This window comes from Ambystoma mexicanum, chromosome 1p (genome assembly GCF_040938575.1).
Source record: "Ambystoma mexicanum isolate Mex_15411 chromosome 1p, UKY_AmexF1_1, whole genome shotgun sequence".
Classification (NCBI taxonomy): Eukaryota; Metazoa; Chordata; class Amphibia; order Caudata; family Ambystomatidae; genus Ambystoma; species Ambystoma mexicanum.
In genome coordinates this window covers 1,368,954,508-1,368,981,010 of record NC_090921.1, presented here as the reverse complement: position 1 = coordinate 1,368,981,010, position 26,503 = coordinate 1,368,954,508, and the positions used below count along the sequence as shown (strand labels likewise).

Genomic DNA, 26,503 nt, shown 5'->3' with positions numbered 1-26,503 from the left:
TCATTTCTAAAACCCAGGACATCCTGTCCTCACTCTCCTCCTATCTCCTCCCTCCCCACATTCCCTGCTCCTCCTCTGGCCCTTCTGCAGCCACCCCCTCCTCCTTCTCTGCCTTTCCCCTTTTCTCTGCAGACGAGATCTCTAGACAAGTCCGATCTATGAAAGTCTCGTCAAAACAGGTTCACCCCTGTTCCTCCAAAACTATCAAGGACCACATCAACTCCCTGGCTACATCTCTGGCTGATTTCTGCAATCACTCCTTCACCAATGGAGTCTTCCCATCCTCCCTGAAGCACTCCCTTGTGCACCCTCTTCTTAAGAGACCCTCTACCGACTCCTCCTGCCCAGCTAACTATCGCCCAATCTCCATCACTATCTTCCTGGGCAAGCTCCTGGAGAAACTAACCATTTCCCAGCTTAATCTCCACACCGAATCTGTTGGTTGTCTTCATGACCATCAGTCTGGCTTCAGAGCTGCCAGAAGCACGGAAACTACTCTCCTGAACATCCGTGAAGACCTGCTCTCCAACCTTGACTCCAACATCCCGTGTGTCCTCATCTTGCTCGATCTCTCTTTTGCCTTTGACACTGTCAATCATGCCATCCTGCTCAACCGTCTCCGTGATAACCTGGGTATCACTGGTCAGGCTCTGGCGTGGCTGTCCTCTTTCCTCTCTGACCGACCCTCCCAAGTCCAACTTGGGTCCTTCCTCTCTGATATCTTTTTCTCTACCTGTTGTTTCCCCCAGGGATATAACCTCTCTCCCTGGCTTTTCAACCAATACCTGGCACTCCTTGCCCACCGCATCGCCACTCTCTGCCCCAACTTTCAGTGCTATGCGGATGATACCCAGCTCATTTTCAGGCTACCCTCGGCCTCCTCCTCTCCTTCCCTCATCTCTGACTGTCTGTCTGCTATACAGGAGTGGTGTGCCGCAAATGACTTCTGCCTTAATGCCAGTAAAACAGAGATTTTACTCATTGGCACACCTACTCCCTCCTTCCCTGCAGCTCTCTGGCCAGCCTCCTTTGGCCTTCTTCCTGCTCCCACGTGCAAGGCTAAAAACCTGGGGGTCATCTTCCACTCCACACTTTCCTTCTCTCCTCACATCTCTGACATCTCTAAGAAGTCACACTACCAGCTGCATCTCCTCAGAGGTATTCTTCCTTTCCTCTACTTCCCCCAGAAGCTCACCATCTCCAGAGTCCTGGTTCTCTCTAAGCTGGACTATTGCAACAGCCTCTGTCTAAATCTGCCTGCCTCTACACTTCGCCCTCTGCAACTTATCCAGAACAGGACTGCGAGACTTGTCCTTGGCCTCAAGCCCAGGGATCGTATCTCTCCAGGACTAAAATCCCTGCACTGGCTCCCGGTGGCTGTAAGGTTTAATTTCAAAACCCTCTGCATTGTCCACAAAGCCTTCTGGGGCCTGGGGCCGTAATATCTTCAACTCTCTATTCCCAAATATCTTCCTTCTCGAGCTCTTCACTCATCCGCCTCCAACTCTCTTAGTGTCAGTCGCTTCTCCAAGCAATGAGTTGGTGGTAGATCTCTCTCCTCGGCCGGGGCCTCCCTCTGGAACAGCCTTCCTGCCTCCCTGAAACTTGAGGAGAACCATCTCCGGTTCCGGAAGCACCTCAAAACCTTCCTCTTTGCTTCTGCATTCTCTCCCCCTGTCCCTGGCTAATTCCTGGCAAAATCTTCACTGGCTACCTGGCCACTCTTTCTGACCCGGGCCCAGACCCCGCCACTTGCACACCTGCACTGCCTCACTGGCAACCTTCGCACCTGGGGAATGTATTCTGTATCCCTACAGTCTGCCTACCAGCACTTATGCCTGATCTTACCTTGCACTTGCCACCATCCGGCTTTTGTATTTATCTACGTATTCTACTATCCCATGTACTGCACTTCTCCCCTCACTTCCCCCACGCACTTTTCCCTTCCCCCTTCCCTTGCACGATCTGAATGTCACCTGGCCTAGTATGATTGTTGCCTGTTCTTCCCACTGTTCCCCCTCCCTGCCTCATCGCGCCTCGAAACACTTGTGTATAGGTGCATTATAAATGCCATATCCTATAATATCATAACATGCATATTCCCCATTCCCCCAGTACACTGAGGAAGAATAAGTAATAACATTGGCGTGTTGAGGGATGCGCCACAGAAAGGAATCACATGCCAATCCAAGCACAAACCCAACCAATTCATGGATTTCGGGAAAAATCACATGCAAACCTTGGGATCTGACCCCCTCATAATATGAGACACAAAGTACAACACGCCAAGGATCCAGCGCGTATAAAGCACGCAATGTACACAATTCCAACGTCGGTCAGCCAGGATGAATGCAGTTATACTGCGAGTCATCGTACAAGGACACAGAAGGAGGAGAAGGATGCGGAGGCTTTGGAATTTATCAATACACACCACGCTGTTTAGGATGCCAGATGACCAGGTCTATGCAAGGTACAGGTCCCCCCGATGTCATCCGAGACCTGGTCAGTGGGAGGAAGACCTTGCATCACCCACCATCTGCTCCAATGCACTTAACCCCCTGCAAAAGGTGCTGACAGCCCTGCATTTCATAGCCACAGGATCCTTCTAGCATATCACTGCCATTGTAGGTGGCATATATCACCCCACGCAATGCCAGTATCTAAATCAGGTTTTGGGCTGCATCAGTTCACGTGCCAGTGTGCGTAGGCACACATACATGCCACACACACTGCAGGAAAGACTGAGAGTTTGCCAGGACTTCTATGGAGAAGAACACTTTTCATGCTTACTCTGAGCCATTGATAGCATGCATGCTGCTCTACAAGCCCCCCCCAAATGACGCAGCACATTTACTGCAACCAGATGCATTGGCATTCTATGAATGTACAGGTCATCTAAGATGCAAAAGGAGTCATCATGCAAGTCAACGCCAATTTTCATGGAAGCACACCTGACAGTTCCTTCTTCTGCCAGTCACCACTCCACTGGGCCCTGTCATCAGGAACCTTCGGCCATAGCTGGCTCCTAGGTAAGTATCAACTGTCATGCATAATCATGCAGTCACGTGACACACTGGACAACTGATCATGACAATCTATGCCAATAACAACCGTCTACACATTTGCTGGGGACAGTGCCTGACCAATCTCTCCATTATTGCCCACGCCATTCAGGAATCCTGCCACACCAGCCGAGGTAAGGTACAATGCAGCACATATAGCCACTAGGGGCATAGTGGAGAACACATTCGGGATGTCAAGTCATGTTTCCGCTCCCTTGACCACTCTGGCTATATGCCCCACCAGTAGTATGCAAAATCATTGTGGCAACTTGTTTCCTGCATAATGTCATCACATGGCGTGGCATACCAGTAGAGATGCAGGAGGGACATCATTCTCAGCCACAGGCACTGCCCATGCCCTGGGTTGGACAAAGGGCAACGGGAGAGGCTGCACACAATCAGCTTGTGCAGTCATATTTCACATAAATACCAGCCCCTGCGGAGCACACACAGTTAAGCTACATTCCTGGTGCTGTCATCCCAATGATGAATTGGGCCCTATCCACTGTGCCCAGAAGCTTACCCTGAGAATGTGTGTCTGGGAGAGGCAAAATGTGTGTGTCCATAGTCATAAAGGATTCAAAGCATTTACAAAGTAGTAAAGGATTGTATGAGAAACATTGGCTGTGTATAAACAGCACTGAAACAGAGCTTTTGATTTTTGGGTCATTACAAGCAAAGGCAAAATTGGACGGATGTTTTTCAAGTTTGTATATTGAGAACTATTGTATTGAGTTACAAGACAAAGTGAAGACCTTACGTCTTTTTTTTACTCTTCTACTGGTGCTGATGTTCAAGTAGATAGTATAATAAAAATGTCTCAGTATCACCTGAGACTGTTGAGGCCTATAACGCCTTACGTTAACTATAAAAAAAACTGCAAAGTTCTAGTGAGGGCAACCATTATGCCTAGATTGGATTTCTGCAATGCACTCTTGTGTGGCGCCAATAAGAACTGTTTTTGTAAGTTTCAAATGTTACAAAATGATGGCGTCTGCATCATTAAGAGTATATCCAAGAGAGAGCATATTAGTACCTCCAGGAAAGAACTCCACTGACTGCCGGTGACATCCAGGATCAGCTTTAAAATAAATACTCTGACTCACAAGTGTTTGTTTGGATCTGCCACCTCTTATCGCAAAGAAAGTCTTACCCAACATGCATCTGGTATATCGACTCAATCTAGTCATACCTTTTGGCTTACATGCCCTAAAGTTAAAAGAGCAAGTGCGAAGGGACGCTCCTTCCCTGTGCAAGCAGCGATTGCGTGGAACAGCTTACCTGTTGATCTACGGAAGGAGAGGAATCTCCTGACCTTCCATAAATGTTTGAAGGCAACACTATAACCACCCCCCACTGTTAGTGTGCGCCCTGAAACCTGTGGGCTTTGACACGTAATAAAAAAATCAAATAAATAAAATCAACTGCACCAACCACTGACAGTCCTAATAAGTGGAAACAACAGTATACATGTCACACACAACAAAGCACACAACACATACAACAAAATCTCTTACCACTTACACATGCCCCACAACAAATAAAATGGACACAGACCCCAACCATCACATGGGAGAACACAAGTGAGATGGCACAGTGCAAAAAACAACCCTAAACAAACACATGTGAGCACTGCCCTGGCCAACCTATGTCCTATGTGTGTTGCACTTGCCACCCCATTCCCTGACAAAGAGCATGTACACAATACAAATCTACATCAAAATGGTCGTATGAACTGAGAAAATAGTAAGCTCACTTCAAGAAAAATGCACATCTTACCTCACATCTGTTCCCTTATATGCCTGCACCAGCAGTGTCCAGGAAGCAATTGGCGCTCCACTTTGCAGGTCTCAAAACCAGCCGACACTGATATGCAGGAATCACACACCCTGGATGAAATGCAACAACTGCAATCAAAGAGTTGCCAGCCCAACATCTTCATGCCACACCTGCACCCATGCAGCTGGCCCAGCTCACCTCAAGCCAATGCAATGTAAAATACCCCACACAGAGACACCATCACCACCCACATCACCTCCAATGCCTGCCCCCCTGAGTGGCATCTTGTGAAGTACCAGGTTCCACTTACCACTTGTCCTGGCAAGCGGTCACTGTGATACATCAGATCAGGCTATAGTCAGAATGACACTGAGAAGACTCCCGAAAACAGATCCCTGAGAGGTTGGAAACCCAGGATCCCCTCAGAAGCCCTCCCGATGCCACAATTTGGCATCCCCTGATTAAAGTGGCATCAGGTCAGTAAAAGAAACACTGTCAGGGGAGCCGAAGATGGAATGTCCAAGATGACGGTATATTAAATCGTCATCAATTGCAGTGAAGGCAGGATATGGCAGAAGGCAGCTTGGCAAACAGTCAGCAGTCGTAGAGGAAGGCAGGGCACAGAGGCAACAGGCAGAAAAGAGACCAGCAGACAAGAGACAGTAATGAGAAACAGAGGGCAAAGATACTGGCACACACAAGGGAGCAGGCAGTAGACAAGAGGAAGGGAAGGCAGAGCCGAGGACTGGACTGAATGGGCAATGATGACCATAGAACTGAAGGGAGCTGTGACATAAAACATCTGCACGGGTGCAGTGCACGGTATGTTTTGCCATAGCAAACAACCACATCATACCTATGGCATGTGCCTGGTGTCCAGGGGTGGGACATCCACCCTGTTGCGGTTCGGCCATACAGGGCAGCCCCCACTTGTCCTGCTATGCTGTGATGGGTGTGGAGTAGTCTGCGGAGGGCAACCCCATACAGAGCCAAAGCTCCAAGAGTGGACTGCCAGCCTGGATAGACACGCCATGAAAATGTGAGTGAACGCAATACCATGTGGTAAGCATGACAAATACAAAAATTCAAGCAATGACTTGCCAGCCTTCCAACCCCATGTGTCCCTGCAGCTATGAGGTGTCATGCCAATGCAATTAAAAACACCCCATACAGTGAAAGCCTCCTAGCCACCCCTGCATGCCTTCAACTTACCTGCACAAGGTACCCACCTGTCTCGCATCCACAGCATTCCACCTGAAACAACATTGTAAGCGTTCAAAGACATGCATTGCATGAAAGTAAACAAAATGGATAGCCTTCACAACCCCCGTATGGAGCAAGGTAACATGATCACCAAGGACCACCCAAGGTCAACGACCAGAAGTCCAAATAACAGAGTGCGAACATCTACCAATCCAACAAAATCAAAACGCATTTACAGAGCAACCACTGCCAGTGAAGTAAACACATTTCATCCACAGCACAACATGCACACTGGAAACAGGTGTCACTCAGCCCCGGGATGGGTGCACATGTCGGGCCATTGATTACAGGCATTCAGGTTCTGTACAACCACCGTCAGGTGTCACGTGTGACTTTCAGTCACCCATGGATGCAAGGGAGGGAAAAGGACACCAAGTCAGGAGGTGAAGGTCTGGGGAGTGGAAGTAGAAGTGTGAGAGCTGATGTGAAGGGTGACGGAGGTCAGGAGGGATTTAGGACACAGACTGAAGAATGTGTAGTTGTGGAGAGAGAGAGAGAGAGAGAGCGAGAGAGAATGTAATTGTTGAGCAAGGAGGAGTCGGGGAGGTGGTGAGAAGAGGAGAGAGATGTTGGCCGGTACAGCTGGTGAAGGCAGAGAGAAGGGGTGAAGAGAGGAAGACAGATACATACAGACAGTAAAAAAGGCAGAGAGCTATGACCTGGGCCATTTTAAGCACTTTTGGGGCCCTGGGCACGGACATCTTTGGGGCCCCCCTCCACCAAATCAAAGGAACTAAGTGATCAACAATATCTGCCCCGTCCACCCGCCACGATCAAAACCTATAGGTTAATATGCTGCCTCGGAGCATTAAAAATAAGCATGTTTACTCCCTTTAAGTCCCCTTACACTCTTCATTCTTGCTCTAATCAAAATGGTAAACAAGTACATTTAAAGACCAACTCTATCAGTCTACAAGGAGGTTACTTCGGTCCCACCATAGATACAGGAGACTTTTTATCAGTATCGTCCAAGAAGGTATGCATCCTATAGTATTAATGCAGGACTGTATTCCTAAAAGGTACATGTAACCCAAAATGGACAGAGAACTCACATTTGCTGCCTCACAGAATGCAAAAATGCTCAAGCATGGATAGAGGAGACCAATTGGGAGGAAGGAGAAAGCTACACATACCATAGCATGGATAGTGGATGCAGATTAGAACCTACCAGGAATGTGTCTGTATCCCTATAGACTAAGATTAGAAGTGAGAAATAGTGTTGCCATTAGAGATCAAAGGAGCAAGTGCCTGTAATGTGCACTATATCAATGCTCAAAAAAGCAGGGGCGATGCACGCACTCCAATTCCTGGCCAATATATTACCTGAACAAGTGTCCAAAAACAATCACAGGGTTAAAGCCCAAAGTGTCCAAAATATTCACAGGGTTAAATCCCAATTACTGCCCAATAGTTCACAGGGTTGATTCCTATATGAACACTATATCAATGCCCACTATTATAGTAGAAGCAACACTATAGCCAGTGAAACCATGAGTGAGGCTGTTTTGAAAATCATACCCTGAGAAGGAAATCACTCTGAAGGGCTGACAATTTTGAAAGGTTTCGGGACTCGCAATTTCGAGGGGCTAGGCAATACAAGATTAAATTAGGTGGCCAGGATTACACACACTGGTTAAGGGGGGAATCTGGGATGTGTGCCAACTCTGCAATTTCTGCATTTGAAATCTTTCATTACAAGTTCTTACCCTGAACTAAAATAATCTCATTTTATAAAACTGACTTGGAAAGTACCACCAATCACATTACCAAACATTCCAATTTTTTAAAACAAATTATTATAGAAGGGTGTAAAACAGAATGATTTGAGCCTCATTCTCTCCATCATCAAGGGAAGTACATAAGTAGCAGGATACCAATCAGTGTGATTTAACAGATTTAATCTGGGTTTGTCTTTTGTATTTTAAAGCTTTACATACTTCCAAAACACTGGCTCGTGAAATTGTCATTTATAAACGTGCAGAAAAACCTTTGACTTTTACAAATGTTATGTGTCAAATGAGCAGACTTTAAAATGTGCTTGCCCGACTGCTGCACCATCTGGTCCGCTCCCTTCTGTCTACCACCCCTTCCACTCAAATGGCCTACATAAGAAGAAAGATCAAGTAATAGGCTAAACGATGCCACCAGCATGCAAGAAGGCAAACTTCACAGAAGACAGTACACTAATGTACAAGATATTTTATTTGACCAGGATCACTGTATTGTCTGCTGGCAAAGCCAGGATAACTTGTTCTTTGGTTCTAAATTTGGATACTTATTCATCTCTTAGACTAACAGTTTATGCTCATCATTGGAGGTGATTGCCTAGGTTTTACAACACCCCATCTGAACAAACCAATTTCTAGACCTTCACCATAAGGATGGCATGTTCATTATTACTGCAACCCCTATCTGGTACAGGTACATTGCTGATAATAGCACCTGTTGTGCTGCAAGATCAAGTACATATGCAAGAGGCAGGTTTATAAACTTCAGACATAGGAAAGGCTCAGCCAGCCTTACAGGAATGTGATATTCTAATCTTGCATAGGAACACATATCTCTGCAATGAGTGCTTAACACACTGAGCTAACTTCTGAACCATTCAGGCACGCAATTTACCAATATGCATTTCAAATGTAGCTATTGCATATGATCAACATAAGTCCCACAGGAAGGAAAGAATGCTACAGGAGTTGCACCGCAAGGAACACACAAACTATATATACCACAGTTAACACAGAAAGCATTACATGATGAATTGATCGAGGCAGAATGTACTTGCCAAAACAGGCATGCAATAGGTTTAGAGCATCAGCACCATGTCATAAAATATCCTGATGTATGCTATTTAAGTCTGGTGAACAAAGGAGTCTTACTTCTTTAGATCAGACAGTCTTGTGGCTCCCCCCAAAGGTGGGGGCCCTGGGCAAGCACATTGAATGAATGTAAGCACATGTCAGGGGCGAAGAAGGACAAAAAGGGCTGAGGGAGAAGTGCAGGCTAGGAAACAAAGGCCACCTGTGAAAGGGCAATCCTCCTCTCCTCATAACAAATACAAGCACAACACACCATGGCATGTAAACCAGAAAGAGACCCATGTTCGCAACATCCAGGCACATAAATCTGTTCAACTCCAGACTTTGCTCCACCCACCAGCCCCCCTGTTGGACACCACAGTTAATGGGCATGACATCAATCTCCAGCTGTTGCCTCACCCTACAACAGACCACATACCCTGGAAGGAGCCGGGGATCATAGGATGCATTGCCTACACCTACTGGGACAACAGATGAACAGTAGCTGAGGGAAGGGGACGATGTACTACTACATGCATGTGTCCACAATGTGCACACACATAACCTGCAGTCACTCACAGTGCTGGATTAGAACAAGCAACAGGAAAACAAGTCATGCAATACATCATGGAGGAGAGAACAAACAGCAAACAACAATGAGCAACAAGTGACTCGAATGGGCAACACAGGCAAAGGCTGTCAGGGCTCCACATGTGCAATCCAGTACAAACAAAGATACACCAAGTGTATCAAACCTGTCCTGTGTAGTGCATGGAGACAAGTGGCTAGATTTGTGTTTTCAGAGGCAAGGTCATGAAGGGCAGCAGCCGAGGTCTGGCTGATCTCTGTATGGACGTCTGTGTAATACGTGCACTTGTAGCAGGACAGGTAATGTGAGCAGATAAGGGTGTGGAGTCGGCTCTGGCAGAGGTCAAAGAGTAGTGTGTACCTCCTAGGACACATGGAGCAGAGGGGTGGGAGAAGGGTGGCAGTAAGAAGACATCACAACAGTCAGTGAGGCACAAGGTGAACAATCATAATGCAGAGTACAGATGTATAATGAAATGAGGTTGTTAATGAGGGTGTAGTTGTAGAATGTGGCAAACACTGCCCATGGCTCAGTTGTGATAAGTTCTGGACATTCCCACAAGTAAGTTACACTTTTTGGAAGTGCAATATGAAAACCAATACACACACATGCATGTGGACAAACACACATCTGCACTGACATTCAACGTGACAAAATGATTTCACCCGCCGAAAATCAAATGTGTGAGAGTGCATGCAACGATTGTGGTGCACACTAAAACAGACATAAACATGATTGACAGTGCTCAACCTTACCGGCTGCAAGAGCTGCCCTGATGTGATTCCCTTATAACCTCGACCGGAAACTGTTCCTCTACATTTGTGAATGGGGGGCCAGTGCCCGGCAGAGGGCATGCCGACTAGGGCGGTGAAAGGGTGCAGGGTGGACCTCTCATGGAGTGCAGTAACTGGAATGATCAGGATTGCTGAAACAACTTGTGACATTGCATATCACCAGCCATAGGAGGAAATCATGCATACTGCACAAATGCACAATAAGTCTATTAACCGATTGTTACCTGCACATGTGATCCTGTTGCAATCAAGTCAACCATGGCATCTCTCAAGGTAGGGAATAAATATAAAATAGTCCATCCTGGACAGGGAAAAAACAAAGCAAATTCGACCATCCAGGACTGGGGTATAAAGAAATATGTACAACATGTCCATCCCGAACAAGGGGGGACGGGAGGGATTCAGACCATCCCGGTCAGGTTCAAAACCAAGCAAACATATCGATCCAGGACTGGGGGGGTAATAATGGCCACCCTGAGGGGGAACGGGGAGGATGTACACCAATGAAAAAGAATATATGTATATTGCAAAGTTTGGTCCAGGGGGGGCAGAGTTATAAGGGGGGTCCCACATTTTTTTTTCCCATAGACTGAATGGGGAAAAAACTTTGCTGACGCCGACAGGCCAAACCGCTGGATCCAGAAAGTGTGCTTTTGTAAATTTGGTGAAAATCCATCAAGTAGTTTTTTTTTAAATGACCAAAAAGTAGGTCACAAAAAATTAGTGATATCTATGTTCGGTCCGCGGACACACTTCCCTGTTCGCTCCACGGACAGTGTCCTGATTGGCCAACCGGCTTGCGTCATATCCGCGGACATGCAACGTGTTCGCTGATTGGACGGTGAAGAGTGTGAAGCACGTCAGATTATCGGGAACGCCCGCCATCTTGGATTCGTGGACGTCCGCAGACAGCACAGTGAAACTTGGTGGAAAAATACTATTTAGTAGAGTGTGTTGGTGTGTAAGACTGTTTGGGCAGGATCGGGGGTGAGAGATGGGTTAAATGTTGTATTTATTTAGGTGGTAGACCCCCCTGTTGGTATGCCTGTCCGTTTTATTTGCAGGCAAGTTGAAACTATTCTAAGAACACATCATGTGTCCTGGGATGTTTGTCAATAAACAAAATGGGGGTGTCCTGAGGACAGTATGCCTGTCTGTACTGTTCGCAAGCAAGTTGAAATTGTTCTAAGAACACATGAAGTGTCCTGGGATGTTTGTAAATAAATAAAATGGGGGTGTTCTGAGGACGCTACATCTGTCCGTATTGTTCGCAAGCAATCTGAAACTGTTCTAAGAACACTTGCGGTGTCCTGCAATGTTTGTAAATAAACGAAATGGGTGTGTCCTGAGGACACAGTCCGTATTGTTCGTTCACAAGTTGAAATTGTTCTAATAACACATCATGTGTCCTCGGATGTTTGTAAATAAATAAAATGTGGGTGTCCTAAGTACGCTATACCTGTCCGTACTGTTCGTAGGCAAGTTGAAATTGTTCTAAGAACACATCAAGTGTCCTGGGATGTACGTAAATAAACAAAATGGGAGTGTTTTGAGGACACTAGCCCTCTCCAAATTGTTCGCAAGCAAGCTGAAACTGTCCTAAGAACACACGCGGTGTCCCGAAATGTTCGAAAATAAACGAAATGAGTGTGTCCTGAGGACAGTATGCTTGCCCGTTTTGTTCGCAGGCAAGTTGAAACTGTTCTAAGAACACATGCAGTGTCCTGAAATGTTCGTAAATGGACGAAATGGGGATGTCCTGAGGACGCTGTCCGTATTGTTCGCTGGCAAGTTGAAAGTGTTCTAAGAACATATCATGTGTCCTGGGATGCTTGTAAATAAACAAAATGGGGGTGTCCTGAGGACGCTATGCCTGTCCGTACTGTTCATAGGCAAGTTGAAACTGTTCTAAGAACACTCATCAGGCCCGCGGACTTTAAAAGTGCCCATATGGCATAGTTAAAATGTTTGACTGTATGGGTGTGATATGCTGCGGTGGTTGTGGCCAGGGCATAGAGTCTTGGGAGCATGGCCATATGGCCTTGCATCCAAGACTCTATGCCCTGGCCACAACCACCGCAGCATGTCACACCCATAGTGGCTTATAACTTTGGGATCCAAGAACAAATTTATAAGCACAAAGTTATAAGCCACTATGGGTGTGATATGCTGTGGTGGTTGTGGGAAGGGCCTATAGTCTTGGGTGCATGGACAAGACCAAATTTATAAGCACCAAAGTTATAAGTCACTATGGGTGTGATTTGCTGCGATGGTTGTACTTATTATAATATACTTACTGTTTGGTTTAGTAACTGGAGTACATGTATTTCTTGTTCATTTCTGTGATAAAAGAAAAGATCATGTTAGTATTGGTATTTTGTAACGACTTATAACATTGAATAATCAACATATTTCTTTTTTTACCCTCATATTTAATAGATTACAAAACAGTGTACTCTGCAATTTGCTCAGTTTCTGTGTTTGTTGCTAAAATCATTGGGTCTGTGGGAGAAAAAAAAAATCCATGTTGGTATGTGTAAGGTGGAGTGGAGCAGGTAGTACATAATGTATGTTCTAGGTCACATATTCGAAAACAAAAGGATCGAATGCCTTTTTTTCGACGTCAAAACGATCGTAAAAAAGGGTCACATTTTTTTTTTATGGGGGGATTCCCCCAAATCCCCAGTTTTCTCGTTTTAAAAAACCTATTTTTACATACAAAACTAAAAAAAAAGAAATTAAAAAAAAGCATTCAATCCTTTTTTTTTCCGAACCTTTTGGAATCGAAAAAAAGGTCATTCGATCCTTTTATTTCGATACTTTGACTGGACACCCATAATGTACCATGGTTTGCATTTTGTACAAGTTGCTGAAATGGAACGGATTCACAATTAGATATTGATACATACACAAAGCGCTCATTGGGGATTTGTTCTTGTGTCACATTGTTGCAGAGAGTGCATGTATGTTTCCACATTTATGAAATCTGTAAGATTTCATTTATAGGTATGTTTTTGTTTTCCAGTACTTGTAGTAAGTACATTAAAAATTCTTGTGGATCTTCCTGTGAGTTTATAGTGAATTTCACCATTCCAGCAAAGTAGTCCAATTGTTGTCTTATTCCATAAACACTATACGTGTTGTCAGGATTGTTTGTTGCGTTTCTATGAAGTACTAACATTTGCAAACACAATTGGTCTGTACTGTGTAAGTAAATGTTGTCAACAATTGGTGGTAATTGAAATAGAATATTCATTGCTACATTTGCGTAGCAACTTACACCAATTACATTTGAAAATTTAAATGGACCAGGTAGTTCTGTATCTGAGTGCTTTTTTTTAGTCTGTCTTCCTTTTTTGAAGAAGTACCTGGTTTACTTTCCCTAATAGTTTCTTTTTTGTTTGTGGTACTTGATGAAGTATTAGTTTTTTTTATTCTCTTTGGAGGATTTGCAGTTACATCCTGTTGCATTTCTGTTTGATTTAGTTTTCTTTTAGAACATTTTACTTTTTGTGGAACAGGATATGTTTTTAGATGGGAGGTGTATAGTGAACAAAGTCTATTGTATTCTAAAATGCAAGCAATTTCAGCAGTTACTTTACTTGCATCAAAGTTGATTAGAAATAGACCATCAAGTGTACGTAACCGTGATAGTGCTACGTAGCTCATGCCTTCTTTAAAGACAGTGTTACCAATGTCTATCAATGCTTTGTCTAGGGTAAGACCTTGTGATTTATGAATGGTGACTGCGTATGCAAGAGTTAGAGAAAATTGTTCTCTGTGTACATACATGTCTTTGAAGAGAAGGAATCGAGCTGTTGAGCGTCCTATCCTTTTCCCTTCTGAAAGTTTGTCAAAGAGAATATTGGCAAACTGAATGTTGTTGTCACGTGGGTATGTTTGAAAGCCAACAACTGTACCCAGTGTTCCATTAACTAGTTCTTGATCCACGTCAAGGTTACGTTTAAGCATTACTCTGCAATTTAAGGATAATTTTAATATTTTTTCCAATCTAGCTGTGTTGGAGATTGAATTTTCTAAACTATTTAGTCTCGTTGTGGCTTGTTCACACATGGGTAGTGTCATACCATGTATGTCTAGTTTGTCTGTGGCGCTAATTTCAATTATTGGTTGCATTTCTTTTTTTAACATTGTTTCATTGAATTTGAAACAGCTTGCAAGAGTTGACATTAAGGCCATACAATTGATATTTTTGTGGGCTAATTGTTCCATAACATCCATAGCACATGCATTATCGCCATGAAGTGCATGAATGTGCCGGTTTTTCAATATTGCTTGTGCTTCTTGAGATACTATACCAACTCTAATACTTTTTAAGATGTTGGCATAAGTGAGATCTACAGATTGCCGCATGTTTTCTGTTAATTCTCTGTATTGGAAATGTTGCCAAAGGTTGACATTTCCAATGCTGCCAACAGTTTTATGGCAGAGTTTGTGTCCTAAGGTTTTAAAAATAGGCTCACCTTTCACTGATGTCAATTGAAGAAGATCTCCAAAAACATTCATGTGTTTCCTCCAAAAAGCTCTTCGTAGTTTGTTTTGAGTACTTCTTGTAATCTGAGGTGAATCAAAGCCAACATTAGGTTGGAGACCATGCTCACTTCATCTATTAGTAGCATTTTCATTTGTTTTAATACTCTGCGTAGTTCCATTGCAGCTTCTGTAGAAAGTTTGTAATAGTCTAATTTATTTTGGTGTTCTACTGGTAGGAGTAGTAATCGGTGTAAAGTGACACCGCCTATGTTGTAGGCAGCTAAACCTGTGGGGGCAGTGACAACAGCTGACAGTTTGTTGTTTGTCAATTGTTGAAGGAATTTACTGATGATTTTGATTAAGAATGTTTTACCAGAACAAGCTTCACCACTGACGTACAGTAGTATAGGTTTGTAATTTTGGCAGGTGCATTCTTTGTTTTCATGTTGTACACCATGTGCAATTTCTTTTGTTACTTCTTGAAAAATGCTACGTTGCTCATTGTTCAGTTTTGATTGTAGTATAGTTAAGTCTTCTTTATCTTCATACTGACACATGGTGTTTTCTACTTCCGTCATAGCTAATTCTGCCTCATTTGTTATTACTGGCTCTCCCAGTGGTTCTTGGCTTCCTGTTACAGAAGGTTGACTACTATCAGGAGGGTCCTTATCAAGTTGGGCCTGGAGTTCTTCTTTGTGTTGCTGGTCATTGTGCAACATTGTTTTGTACTGTGTAAAGTTTACATCGGTTATAGTGCTTTCATTTGCTTTGAAAGTGTCTTTATAGGAGTCATAGGTATCTAGTATTTCTTCTTCTTTTCTCCATGGTTTAAAGAGTTATAACAGGGACATGTAATATAGTTCTTTATGTTGAGGAGTCTTTAATGACAATTTGATATGATTAATTAAATTTGGTTTGGTACTTTTACTAAGCTGCCTTCACAATTTGACACTCTGTATTTACCTTTTTTTCATCAGGTTTTATATTATTTTTGTATGTGAAGTTTTGGGCTGTGTGGTATAGACACATGGTTTCCAAAGTGGTACTTCTGCTTGGGTAGTATGTGTCCAGTAAATTGTTTTTTAAAATGTCTTGGCTGTTGGGATCATATTTGGCTATTGTTTCTATATCGTTGTATGATTTTAGAACTCTTTTTCTAGATTTAGAAGGACCAAGACTTAGCCATACTATATTTTCAGATTTTCCATACAAAGCAGTACCAGTTAAATGATCTGCTGCTTCATAGGAGCCACATTCTCTATGGGAGAGCTTTTTTATGTCCAAGCTGTATAATTTCTGAGACATTGTTTTGTCTGATGACAGGTCATTCCAGATGTCTTGGAGCTCTGTTTTTTCTACTTTGGTTAAGTATGCTATAACATATCGTGCAACTGCAGTGGAATTGTCTACAATGTACTGCACATCCATTCTCTTGTAATTAAGGAGCCTGTTTTGTTGGGTCACTACCCCAGTGGACCTCAGCGCCTTCCTTAATGATTGTTGACTTAAAGGGCAACTTTTCGAAATAATGCACAATTAAAAGCTCAAAGCTTACAACTTGGAGAATAATAAGGCAGTGGTTGTCTTTCTTTTCCTCCTACATGATAAGGGTGCATGATACTAGCTAACAGTAACATAGTTTTTTGCATACTGCACATCTATATTTGCATTCCATAAGTGGGTAATGATTGCATTGTAATCATTGATATATTTTTCTTCTTCTGTTCTTTTTATGTAATGTGTATTTTTAGGTGATTTACCTTTAACACTATGTCTAACTGAAGACATGAAGTTGTTTACTTGACCTGTTTTTGTAACCGGTCTAGGGAAACCAAAGCGGCATTTGGTGTAGTATTTTCCTTTGTTTTTGTCTTTGGGACGACAATATTTGCCACATTTGTGTCTTTGAAATTTAAAAATGTGTGCATGAAGATCATTATCTGTTGCTTCTGATGGAATTTCACAAGTGACATATTTTTCAATAAACTGTAACACCGTGGTGTCATTGTCTTGACCAAATTTAGGAGCATCTTTAATCCATAAAAGCATGTGGATATGTGGTGCTCCTCTGGCTTGGTATTCTTTTCTCCAAAAGAAGTGTTGCACTTCTCCGAGGGGAGGAACAGTTTTATTACAAATAAAGTGTAGCATAGGAATGAAGCGATGGTGAAAATATATTGAAACATTAACAGGATCTAGAGAACAAAGTTCTCCAGGTGTTAGTATGTCTGTTTGTTTTGTTTTTGTTTGATATGCGTAGGAAATCATGTAAATATTCCCATGCATATTCTGCACAACTTAATGTAACAAACCAAGTGGGTGGGCCAAGGTTTCTTATCATACAACGTACATCTCCATGACGTCAAAAACAGTACTCTTTAGTACCACGCATGTTTGCTAATAGATTTGTAATACTTGTTTGTAAAACCTCATCTTTTTGTTGCACTTTTTGTAATAATTGTGTAGCTGACATATTTTGAAAGTGGGATCCTGATTTTAACGTATGTGCAACTCCGTAACATAAAGTTGCTAGTTTACTTTCAAAGAGTAGGTGGGATATGCATTCCACATTTTGTCTAAATCCGGGATCTTCAGAATACATCTGTAATGGGCGGTATTCTGATGCTTTTATTTGAATAGGTCTATCATCGTATCTTCCTCCTTTGCCAGTAGGAAAGAGTAGAGGAAAAGCACGTGCTTCTATACTTTTTTCCCATATGCTGATTGGTGATCCTTTTGTTTGTCGCATTTGTTACATTTCTAGTGCATCTTCTACGGTATCATTAGAGTGCAATGGATGAATTGCATAATGGTCTAAAGTATCGGATACTGTAGCAGGATCTAGAAGCTCAAATTGACCAGCTTCTGGTGACTCTTCAATTATTTCAGTGGTTTCCTTCAAGTTTTCTTCAATACTAATTTCTTTGTAGTATTCATTATTGTCTTTTAGATATTGCAAGGCTTGGCTAACTTTATGTAAATCTACCATTTGTTGCCAATTCTTTTTGTCTTTTGTAGGTACACCATTTACTAAGATAATTAAAGATTGCTCCATTGGACGTTGCACTCCCAGAGTGAGCACATTTTGTTTTAGGTCTAATTGTAAATACACTACTTTTCCACGAATACCTTTCACTAATTCAGAGGAAGGTAATGTTGCTGTTTTCGGTTGAAGGCGTATTATTGCTTGAACGGGGTGCACTGTTTGAATTATGATGCTCTCATATAAATTGAGTTGTTGTAGGGGTTTTGGTAGTGGAAATAATTCCAAATTATTTGTGATAGCACTTGAAGGAGTTTGGTTGTTGTCAAGTGTTGTAGTGCAGTAACTGCAAAGTATTAAGGGGTCAGTTATTTCGTATTTGTTTTCTGCTATAAGGTAGAGAGCTTATTCAAACCATTTAGAATCTTCATTGCCTTCTATTTTGTATGTTAGGTCTACAGTTTTTGTGTTACTTTTATAAAAAGTTCTGTGACAACATACACACACATGGTTTGGTACTTCAGCAGATGTACTTTTAAATTTCAGTATTTCTTTTTTGTATGTGTGTAGTAGAAGGTTGCCATGAATAGAATTGTTGCTATTTTTTTTAAAGCTATTTCATTCTGTAAGTGGCTTTCACTTCCAAAATATTTTTTCTGGATATAGTCGATTTCTTCAAGTAGGTCTTTTGCTGTACCTTGTAGAAGAATGTTATTTAAATTGGCTAGTGCTAAAGCAGGACTTTTAGCATAGTACAGTTTATAGACCAGATTTCTTATAATTGAATGATGTGTTGATATCATTTTGATATAATGGAAGGTGGTTTTACAAGTAGGTCCTGAAATGCAGGCCAATGAATGTCCTTGTAGTCCTGTGTACTTGTGCACTGGACAGGTATCCATATTTTGCAGTAGTTTAATTTTGATTTTGTCTTTGCCTTTCACATATTGATTGAGGAATTGGCGTAAAGACTTTAAAGATTTTTTGGGAATGTTACACATTGACGTACATGGCCATTTGTATACTAGATGTTCTGATTCAGTTGAATGGAGAGGTAATTCTAAGTTTTCTGGGGATATTATTGTAAGCAGTATTTCTTGTTCCATTATGGTATTATTAACTTTTTCATAACCTCGTCCACTGCTATGTATGGCAATTGTATTTGTTTGCTTTTGTTTGTATGCTTCTTCATTAAAATATGGTTCTGTGCTTGTAGTGTGACTCCACTCACCTCCACAGATATTTAAGAAGTTATTTCTGTTGACATTTTGTTTATTGAGAAGTCTTTTTTGTAATTTAGTCATTAGTTTTATTAGTGGTTTCATTTTGTTTAACACTAAAATAAATAACTTTCTTTTGAGAAGGATTGCACTGTCTATCAAAGCTTCTAAGATTAATTTCCTACGATAGGTTTTAAGGGTTGTGCCTGATTCCTCTCCTGTTTTTATAAGATTTTGAAGGACTCTGTGACGGAACATTTTTGCTAAAATACTTTTTTTGGTATGCTTACTTGGCAGTATATCAAGATTTATAGGAGCAGTTTTATCAGTAGTGGTAGCTGAATTTTTGTTAATTGTTTTTTGTTTCGTTTTACATTTTGATAGAGGAGGCAAAGTTTCTGTACTTGAAGCTTGTTTTGTTTCGCTAAATGACTGTATTAGCTGTTTTGTTTGAACTTTTTTTTACAAATTCTGCTAAAGATGAATGCTTATTTTGGACACTTCTATTTTCATTTGCTCTACTTCTGCGTTACTTTCTACGGACTTGATTTTCGGTAGGCAGTCTCTAGGGTCTGTTGAAAAAACTAAAGAAGGTATGGGTTGGGGTGTTCTGCAATGTATGTGTGCTGTGTGCATGAGTGTCTGAGTATGATGATAAAGATGTATGTGATGGTGTGTGATTGTGCATTGGACAACTACAACTAGTTGGGATGGGTATTCTTGAATTTATGTGCTACTAAACTGGGGTTGAGATGACAGTAGAAAGTAAGCTAGCGGTGTGGAGAAGTACAAATAGTAAATCTTATGGTATACAATTAAAGAGTTGTTTGTTCTATAATATCAAAATTCTAGGGGCTGAGTTGGGTCATTTGTGCGCCGATAAATAGGAATTTGTGCGCCATTCTGCCTGTAAATCTCTGTTTAAGAAATGGGGATTTGTGGGCAGAATGGTGCACAATCTCTATTTGTAGGTGCAGAAATAGCATGAATTAACCTTAAAGCGTGTTTGAGTAATAGTACAAATATTATGGTGGTATTTAACTTACTTTTTTCTGGAATGAGCAGGTTTCTTCTTAGTTCTTCTTTGTACTTCAAATTCGGCTGCTTCTTTTCAGGAGAGTGGTCTTCACTGCAATTGTAAAGGAAACAAATTAGTAATTTTGTTTGTATATAGCACTGATTTTAATTTAGACATTGATTTTTATGTTTTTGTACAAGTATTGTTGTTTGATATTTGAACATAGTGTGTGCATGCAATTTTGTTTCAGTATGTTAACTCTTTATATTGTACTTTAAATACGTTAGTTCAACATGCTTTGCAAATGTGTGTGTAAAGAGAAATTAAATAGCAGATAGGTTTGGAAGTGACAGTTGATTATAGGAGATGGGAAAAATGACAGTAAGTTCATTTTATAGGTTATACAAGCTAAAAGTCAGTTAATTTGTTTATATGAATCTATAAGAATTGTACATGTACTATACAGAAAATATGTATACCTGTAGTTTGTGTTCATGCATGTATGGATATGCATGCAGCTGCAAGTAGAAATCTTGGAGACTTGTACAGTATTTCTTGTAGAGGGTGCTTTCCAATGATATGACACTTGTACTCAGAGAGATTAACAGTACATTTGAAGTGCTGATCTATGATGATGCAGTTAGATGTAGAGGTCTTGGATGTGATTGGTGGATGGTCGTGTGATTGCTTAGTGATATCCAATGAGGGAATGGCACAGAAAGTAAAATGGAAATGGTAGAAGGACTGTCCATGTTACGATATGTCCGTGGACATGGTGGTAGTCCGCGGACATCGCGTGTTACATCCAGGGATTTTGGGGTGGGGAGGCATGCAAATGAGAATGAGCAGAGCAAGGGATTGGTCAGTAAAGTTCAGTGGGTGTGTTGTGCCAGGAGAGAGTTTCTCAGATACTCTTTTTGCTGAGAGAAGAACATATAGCCATGGCTGTGTGTTTCAGAAAACAGATTGTTTGGATTTTGGGAGACTCGTGGATACATTGGTTGAAGGTGCATGCAGAAAGCTGTGGAGTAGCTGTAGATGTTGGATTACCACATGTGGAAGTGCACTGGCATGGAGTATGTGGAATGAAGTGGTTGGACTTGCTACCTCTCTGTGCTACTTTGGAGACGGAGCAACATCCAGACATAATTGTAGTTCTTTGTGGAGGGAACAGTTTAGGACATGTGTCTGGAATTTCTTTGCAATTTGCAATGAAAGAAGGACTTGGGAAGGTCATGGACATGTTTCCAAATTCTCAAGTAATTGTTTCACTGATTGCGCAGAGACAAATGTGGCTTCATTCTTCTTAATTTGGTCCACAAATGGAGAAACAAGGCACAATGTCAATAAGGCTGTTTGTGCTTTTCTAAGAGATTTTGGCATGTCCTCTTTTCACAATGAAAATATTATGTTTCGTAGCACATACATTTTTCGCAGAGATGGAGTCCATCTTACTTATGCTGGCAATTAGATTTTCCTGAGAAATGTACAAAATGCATTGTGACCTTTTTTGGAATTACAGCATCCATTTTGTAGTAGGTATTGAGCATTTCAAATTTTTCAAACACAAACACCACGAAAAGGCTCTTTCAGAGCCACCACTTCCTACCAGACAAAACTTCAATGGTTATGATAGGGCAGCACCCCAAAATTCTAGATGTTCACGGACTGTCCGCGGACTTCTAAAAAATACACAAGGTCCTGCTTCATTTATTTTCACTTCTATTTTTAAACTGTGAAAGGCAGCTCTGAAAAAAGCCTTTTTTTATTTTTGTTGTTTTATATATTTTTTTTTGTGGTTTTTTATACACGACACACTAGGAGAGGAGCGAAAAGGAGGGTAAGGGGGGACACCAACCACGGGGATAAGAAAGGGCGGGTGGAGAGAGGAAGATTTAGAGTGGGTCTTACTTGGGTAGTGAGCAGATCTTCTCGTGCTCTGAGACCAGAGTCTCAAAAGCACTTCGAAGTCTCTCTCCCCTTGCACAACCCCTTGTACAACCTTGCGAATGGCCCCAGTGTGGAATTACCTTAGGTGTCGCTTCATAGTAGTTGTTCCAAAGCTGTATGAACCAAACCTCCCGCGACTGAGTACCATTTTGCACTCGTTGCAGGTGACTTGGTTTGCATGCGCCTTAGGTACATTACCACGAACGGTAAATCGCCACCACACCCAAGACTCACGCGGAGTGCTAGTAGTAGGGACTTCCACTACCTAATTCTCGTCATTCTCTTCATCCTCCTCTGCATCCTCACTCCTGTTCCCCTCTTCAGGCCCTTTGGGAGGTGGTGGTGGTGGAGGGGGTGGGCTTGGTGCTGAGGCAGATGTAGCACCAGGTGGCAGTACTGCAGCCATGGATGCCATCAGGTTTCAGATGAAAATCTGGAAAGTTGGCAGCAAAATGCACTGTGTTCTGTAAGATAGCCAGAAACACAATGAGAATGAGCTCTAGGGTGTAGCCTTTTATAGGGGCACTTGTGTGCGGTTCGTGGACACACGCGCTGTCTACAGACAGATCGAACACCAAAAAAAGGTTCAAAAAGTCCCAAAAAGTATGTAGAAACTCAGGATTAGTGTCTGGGACTTGTGCTGTGGTGATTTATTATTGAAAGATATTGTGGATTGCTTGAAAATGTAGTTTTAAATTGTTCGGGAACACGAACAGTGTCCGCAGTCAGAACACACGCTCAGCGTGGGTGCGGTCATATGATAGCTTCGTGAACATGTCCGCGAAGGGAGCGGGTATCAGCAGGACATCAAAGGCACTGAAACTGTTTTGCGCATGCGCGTTGGTGTTCTACGGACACTGTTCGGGTCCTGAAACTAATTAAAAGTGTGTCACAAGCGAAACAAACGCTTACGAACAGGCGTTTGTTCTTAGAACAGTTTCAACTCGCTTGCGAACAATACGGACAGGCATAGAATCCGCAGGACACCCCCATTTTGTTTATTTGCGAACATCTCCGGATACTTCATGTGTTCTTAGAACAGTTTGAACCTGCTTACGAACAGCACAAACAGGTCTAGCGTCCTCAGGACACCCCCATTTTGTTTATTTACGAACATTTCATGACACAGCGTGTGTTTCTAGAACAGTTTCAACTCGCCTGCGAACAATACCGACAGGTATAGCGTCCTCAGGACACCCCCATTTTGTTTATTTATGAATATTTCAGGACACCGTGTGTGTTCTTAGGACAGTTTCAGCTTGCCTCCGAACAATACGGACAGGTATAGCGTCCTCAGGACACCCCCATTTTGTTTATTTATGAACATTTCAGGTCACCGCATGTGGTAGTTTGATTGCAGACATCCCGAACACCAGGTGTGTTCTTAGAACAGTTTCAACTTGCATGCGAACAGTACGGACAGATATAGTGTCCTTAGGACGCCCCCATTTTCATTTCTTTACAGACATTCCAGACACTTGCGCTGTCCGCGGACACCTGAACTGCTTTTTTTTAAAAAAAAAGACAAGAAATGAATTAGGACACAATATAATAATTTTTCTTTATTTTATAAGGATGTTATATTTATGACAGAGAAGGTGAGGCAGAAACTGAAACAAAAAAAGGAGAATTGGGGGTTTCAAGAGGATTCATATGAGGTGAAGAAGGGATGGAAGTTTCATCAAAACATTTTTTTTCATGGAGAGGATTTGGGGATAATTGAGTGGGATATGGTGAGGGGGACAGGTACAATTGGGACAATGGTATCCAGTTTTTTCTTTCAAGTGATCCTCCACAAAGTTTTTTAAATAGTTGAAATTTTCGATGAGTATGCCCATTTGTTCTTCCATGTGCTGGAGAGTCTTTAATAATAATTCTTTTTGTTTACTAATTTCAATGTTTGTATGGTGTGTACAAAAAAAAATTATATTTTAAATATATATAAAATAATATTTATTAAATGGTTTATACAGAAAAGTGTCTACCATTAGGTTCACTATCTTCAGACATTTCCTCATGAGGGAAATGCTCCTCTAGCCACTCCAGAGTACTAGACATTTCTGTGAGAAAAAAAAAATTATATCACTTTTTTTGTATCTAATACAGGCATTTTAGAAATATATGAGTAAAATGAAATACACTTACTAGGTTCTGGTAAGGTGTGTTCTTACTGGTCTGTACATCTGCTGTCGCTCTTAGTTGTGGAGTTTCTGTGAGGTAATCATGTTGGAAGGCTATTTTTCTTCTTTTGGTATATTCCATTTTAGAACATATTGTATTTAAATGAATGGTTGATGTGCTAGATATATAGATTCCACTTCTTATTTATCAGTACATATAATGTGTTTGTGTGCTGGTTTTTGAACTCATGAAGTGTTCATATGGCATGATATAACAATTTAATATACCCCCTGAGTTTTTGGGTAGTATTGCTGTTGTCCGCGTCCGTCCGCGGACACTCGCACAGTCCGCGGACATCAAAATCACTAGCTGGGGTTCAGTATGTTCTATGTTACATGTATATAAAGTCAGGGATATTATGGTTAAGTTGTGCTATTAAAAGCCTATGAAATTCAGTAAAAAACTTTGTTAAAGGGACGTTATAGTTAAGTTGCTCTACTAAAAACCTATGAAATTCAGTAAAAAAACTTTGTTAAGGGACGTTATGGTTAAGTTGCGCTACTAAAAACCTATGAAATTCAGTAAAAAACTTTTTCTCAACATAATAATAAAAATCCCTTGTACAGACATTTCATGAAAAGTAAATGCACATGTGATGTCATCAGTGATGTCATCAATGACATTTGTGATGTCATCTTTGATGTCCTGGGTGTTAGTCTTAGCAGTGCACGGTGGTGGCGCGAGTTATGGTTGCATAGCTTACCATAAGTGGCGAATTTCAGGGGTTTTTTCGGTTTTACTTAGAACCATAACGTCCCTTTAACAAAGTTTTTTTACTGAATTTCATAGGTTTTTAGTAGCGCAACTTAACTATAATGTCCCTTTAACAAGTAAGTGGCCGTGTAGTTATGGTTAAGTTGTTGTTTCCATAGGAAGAGCACTTTTGGGCGGCTTATAACTTTGCTCTCCCTGGACGAATCATCAACAAACTTTGCAAAAAAAGTATATGGCCCACTCTGAATTATTCTGCAAAGTTTGGTGATGTTTGGTCTAGGGGGGGGGGCAAAGTTATAGGGGGTTCCCAAATTGTCTTTTTCCCATAGACTGAATGGGCAAAAAACTTTGCTCACGCCTACAGCCCAAACCGCTGGACGGATTTTCACCAAATTTGTGGCAGGAGCAGAGGCTTGGTCCCGAAAGCGTGCTTTTGTAAATTTGGTGAAAATCCGTCCAGTAGTTTTAAAATAAATGACCAAAAAGTAGGTCACAAAAAATGAGTGATATCTATGTCCGGTCCGCAGACACACTTCCCTGTTCGGTCTGCGGACAATGTCCTGATTGGCTAATCGGCTTGCGTCATGTCCGCGGACATGCAACGTGTTCGCTGATTGGATGCTGAGGAGCGTGAAGTGCCTCAGATTTTTGGAAACGCCTGCCAATTGGATTCGCGGACAGCGGCCGATGTCCGCAGACATCGCGGTAAAAACATATGAAAAAACACAGCATTCCACTTGTCAATCTTATCAAATGATCTCTGGGGAGGTGAGGGGTGATGAGGATGGGATGGGATATGGCTGCAAGAAGCAAAAAAAACAGGTGTTTTTTGCCGCGAAAGTCTGCGAACAGTCCGCGAACAGTCCTGTGAAAGTTTGCAAACACCTTAGCATAACAGGGTTAATGAAATGCAGTTCTTGGATGGCTTATAACTTTGGCGCCATTTAATAGAAATTAAATTGTGCATGTATATTCCTGGGCTGATTCTGAGTGGGTATGCAGAGTTTGTTGGGATTCTGTCATGAGGGGGCAAACTTAGAGGGGGGATCCCAAAATAATGTAAAGGCTTATAAATGAGGTGCCATTTGACGAATGCTCACTTAATTTGGGAAACTGATACTACATTTTGATATTAATGTTTTCCCGAAGTTTGGTAGGATTTTGTGAAGAGGGGGCAAAATTAGAGGGGGTCCCAAAATAATGTAAAGGCTTATAAATTAGGTGCCATTTGACGAATCTACACTTCATTTGGCAAACTGATAATAGATCAAGATATACATGTTTTTGTGAAGTTTGGTGGGATTCTGTCAAGAGGGAGCAAAATTAGAGTGGGGGTCCCAAAATATTGTAAAGGCTTATAAATGTGGTGCCATTTGACAATCTACACAAAGGTTCGCAAAAAGATTATAGATCTAGATTTAGATGTTTTCGTAAAATCTGAATGGATTTTGTCAAGTGGGGGCTAGGTTATATGATGATTGTATGTGCATACATTTGACACTTTTGAAAAAATAAAAAAGGGGTGGATTTCCAGAAAACTTGCGTAAGGAGCATTGGCAAGGACCTTCAAGCATGGTTTTGCAAATGTGCCAGTGTTTAATTATTGACAAGTGTCATAATGTAGCTACAAAAAATAGCGGTATACCTTTAGTGACTGA

General features: G+C 41.7%; 1 long non-coding RNA gene across 1 annotated transcript in view; it reads right to left on the bottom strand.

Annotated features, from left to right (window-relative positions):
- LOC138578189 (uncharacterized) overlaps positions 1 to 26,503 on the bottom strand; it is a 494,414-nt gene that overhangs the window by 288,537 nt on the left and 179,374 nt on the right. Inside the window, exon 2 of the long non-coding RNA XR_011303985.1 lies at positions 4,842 to 4,951. This is a non-coding gene — a long non-coding RNA (uncharacterized lncRNA). The remainder of the gene's footprint in view (positions 1 to 4,841; positions 4,952 to 26,503) is intronic.